We start from the raw sequence: 4,444 nt of genomic DNA on the forward strand, positions 1-4,444 counted from the left end.
GAACCAAGACTTCAAATAGACCAAAGAGTATCAGCTCGTGTTTGATGAGCTAGAAAGGTACCTAAATTCATCGCCCTTGTTGACTAGGCCAGAACCTAGAGATAAGTTAAAACTCTACCTCTCTACGAGTGACAAGGTAGTCAGCTCGGTCCTAATCCGCAAAGTGGGCATAATGCAATGACTAGTGTATTATGTGAGCAAGGTCCTGCACGCCACTGAGACTAGGTATCCCAATATTGAGAAGTTTGCCTTCTCGCTGGTGCTAGCAGCCCGTAAACTGTGCCCTTACTTCTAGGCCCATACTATTGTGGTCATGACTGATCGACCTCTAAGGCAAGTCCTTTAGAAGCCTAAGGTCTCGGGAAGGTTAACAAAATTGGCGATTGAGTTTCAACGAGTAGGACATCCGGTTTGAGCCATGCCTAGCGATCAAGGCCCAGGTCCTGGCAGACTTCATCGCCAAGTGCACATTTAGCACACTGACCCTTGAAAAAGTCAAGCCCATGGCCACCTCGGAGGCATCTACCAGCACGACACCTAACTCAACCTGGGGCAAGGAGCCTTGGATCCTCCATTTGGATGGCACGTCCAATTAGCACAGAAGCAGAGCTAAGCTAATCCTCTATAGACCTAGCGACGTGAAGCTGGAGTATGCTCTCTAATTTGCATTCTGAACTTCGAAAAATTAAGCTGAGTATGAGGCACTAATACCAAGCTATCACTAGAAATGGTGGGTGCAAAACATCTCATGGTGTGCATCGACTCCCAAGTAGTGGGGAACCAAGTGAATGGGTAGTATGAGGCTCGGGAGCCCGCCATGTTGGCCTACCTAGCCAAGGTTAGAGAACTCATGCCCGATTTCCACTCTTAGTACATATAGTAGGTTCCAAGATCCGAGAATACAGTGGTCGTTGCGCTCCCAAAGCTAGCCAATGCAATGGACATCATGAAGAGAACGATCTGCATTGAAGACCTGCCACGACCTAGCATAGAAAGGGTGACAAAAGAGGTCGCTCCCATTTTGGTTGTAGAACCGAGCTGGGTCGACCCACTTGTTGACTATCTGCGCCGTAGGACCCTACTAGCAAAATGCAATGCAGCTCTAAGGATAGAGCAACAGTCATCTTTCTATGTTATCATTGGTGGGCAACTATATCGTAGGTCGTTCAGTCTCCCTTAGTTTCACCCCTTAGAACCAATAGAAGCAAACTAGGTACTATGCAAGATCCATGAAGGTCTCTACGGAGAACACTTAGGGCAGCTCGTTGGCCTAGAAAGCTCTAAGACAAGGCCACTAATAGCCTACAATGAAGGCAAACGTAGTGGAGTTATTTTGGAAGTGCAAAAAGTGTTAGTGGCACACTAACATACCACGTCAACCCGCCGCCAACCTGAGGTACCTCACTAGCCCGTGGCCATTCGCATAATGAATGATAGATATCCTTGGTCCCTTCCCACCTGCAATCTGGTAGAGGAAGTTCCTAGTGGTTGCGGTGGACTATTTTACTAAGTGGGTGGAAATCGAACTGCTAGTATCCATCATAGCTCGCAATGTCCAGAATATCTTTTGGAGAAGTATTGTCTATAGATTTGAACTCCCCAAGGTGCTGATATCGGGCAATGGAAAGCACTCCGAAGACACCAAGTTCTAGAACTGGTGTACTGAGATGGGAATCCAGCAAAACTTCACCTCGATGGCCCACCCCTAGCAAACGGTCAGGCTGAAGTGATGAATAGGGCGATCCTCTACAAACTAAAAGCTTGGCTTTACCGAGATAAGGGTTTATGGGTGGACAAGTTGCCCTATGTTCTCTGGGCCTACCGAACTATTATCAAGACGGTGATTGGAGAGACTCCATTCAACCTAACGTATGGGATGGAGGCTGTCATCCCAACCAAAATCGAAGTACCGACCTTGCGGTCTGAGACATACGACAAGAAGGCTAATGAGGATGAGTTGCGGACTAACCTCGACTTAGTGGAGGAGGTCCGTGACTTAGCCTACATTTCGACCTTAACAACACGGGCATCATCGAGGAGTATCCTTTGAAGCTCAACAAGCTCGGCCTCCTCTCATGACTCGTGGCCTTTGTCTTCTAGCTCATCAGTCAATTTCTCGATGGTGCTCGTTAGGTTGACACTGTGACTTCACTCCTAGACAATTTCGGCCTTCAGGTCATGGACAAGATGGCTGGCTCGTTCTAGGTGAGACCAGTACTCTATCACCTCATCCTCAAGAACTTGGGCTCTAGTAGCTCCCCTCTTGGCTTGCCCCAACAATGTGTGGCCATGGTATTTGCCTGAAAAAAAAATGGTATATCAGCAGCAAGCTAAAATTTGGTGAAGTATGAAGGAAGAGGTCAGGTACATTACCACCAGGAGGTAGTGCATAAGCTTCCTACCTACTTTGCCAAGATGCGACTCAGAGAACTCTACGACCTCCTCTGGAAAGATGGCCTCCTTGCTCTTTACTAGGGCAATCCGAAAGTCCATGATGGTGTGCTTCTCCTCAGAAATGGCTCTGACATCCAAAGTAGTGGTCACCTCAGCCTCGAGCTGTGGAAGGGTTTCCTCAGAAGTCCAGGCAGCCTCGGGTTCTAGCGAAATCCCCTTTGCCCATTCCTCCTCAACGAGGTCAATCATCGGCATGGCTTCAGTTGCACCCCATCCAGTGGCTCAAAAGTTACAACCTGAAGAGCTTCTTGGGGAGTCACCTTCCTCTTCTTCCTCCTCATAGCCTAAAGCAACCCAAAAGTTGGCATGCCCAACATGTTTCCTACACGAGAAATTCAAAGATAAGTTAAGACCAAAGAGAGAGAAATATGCCAGAACTTGAAATCGTGACCTACCTAGAGGACTAAACCTGGCTTGGATGAGCTTCTCCTCGGCCAAGAATTCACTTAGCTCTGGCCTCTTGTCCACTAAGAGTTGCACCCTAATCTGCATCCATTCAAGAAAATGTATCCTCCTCAAAGTCCCTAGTCCCTACTCTCAAGGCCATTGAGAATGGTCATCCACCATTCTGGTCAAGATAGAATTACCTCCTCTTCTAGTTCAGTACCTTAGAAGGAAAGCCATGCAACAATTTACACCCAGGCCGGTAGGATAGGTAGTAGCTATACATCCCAGGAGTATTAGTGGGATTTTTCTTTATATGGCATACACTAGCGAAGGTCTAGATATATAATGGGATGCCGACATGGTGACAGAAAGAGATGGTGCTGACCAAAGTCCTAATAGAGTTGGGATGAAGTTGATCTAGGCTAACGTTGTAGTAGTTCAGCACCTTGGGAATAAGGGGTGAAGGGGGAATCGAAGACCCAATTTTAAGGCCTCCTCAAAGATAGCGACCTCATCATCGTCATGCTCCCAAGGGGAAGGGAATATCCGAATTAGTCTGGTATCTTATACCGGTCTACAAGCTCGTAAATGTCCACGACAGTCAGTTCGATGGGATTGGACTTAGATTTATTTTTGGGTTGACGATGGGAGGATGAGGCTCCCATATTGGAACCTTGTTGTTCCTAGGCCGAGGACCCCTACTTGGCCTAGCAAGACGAACCCCTCTCTTCCTCGGACTCAACACCCAACATGATAAAAACAAAGAATGGATCAAGAGGACATGACTCAACTAAAATGAATAGACCGACCTTGCTGACTACACTGATAACCTCAACAACTCCGAGCTCTGCAACCTCACTATGCACCCGGACTCCAAGGTTAGGGATGAGTAAAATGGGCCCCAGAGGGTCCTATTTATAGATAGTTGAGCTTAACTATGTAAGATTGAGATAAGTTGGATCCAACTGTTCACAAGGATGGAATGTCTTGTATTCCAAGGTGAAATCATTTTAACGTGTTTTTGACGTCTCCGTGACCTAATGGTTGTGTGGCATCCGCGCGTCCCCTATACGCTACCTCGTGCCTAGGATGGACTAATTGAACCAACCTAGTTTCAAAGCCAATGGTAGGATCATGATCGAGGACTGAACTCAGACCAAATCACCTCAGGTTAAGACTACTCCCTCACTGGACTAATCATGCCGGACTCGGGAGTGGGGGGAAATTGATGAGGGGTTAGGATTGCATAACAATAGATTGACATCTCGATATCACGTAAGCAGACCCTAGGAACACTTTGAACACTTCACAACCGCCTTGACGACCTCGACACCACTCAAATAGGCCGACCTACGTACAACCTGGAAAGACCTCAGGTCGGCGTAAGAGGCAACCTGCTTCCACCGATCTAATCGACTCCGGTTAGCGACCTACCTGGCGTGCCAAGAGACATCCCCTTAAGTGGGTTATCACCTTCGAATTCCCTAGGATCACATTGCCACGTCAAAAGAGCTAGTTATCACCTCGCCCGCTTCGGGCAGATTGGATAAATGTTACCCTCTTATGCAGAGTCCACCCTTAAGTGTGAAACCACCTCCGAACC

The sequence above is a fragment of the Nelumbo nucifera genome, chromosome 1 (genome assembly GCF_055504915.1).
Source record: "Nelumbo nucifera cultivar China Antique chromosome 1, China Antique-T2T, whole genome shotgun sequence".
NCBI lineage: Eukaryota > Viridiplantae > Streptophyta > Magnoliopsida > Proteales > Nelumbonaceae > Nelumbo > Nelumbo nucifera.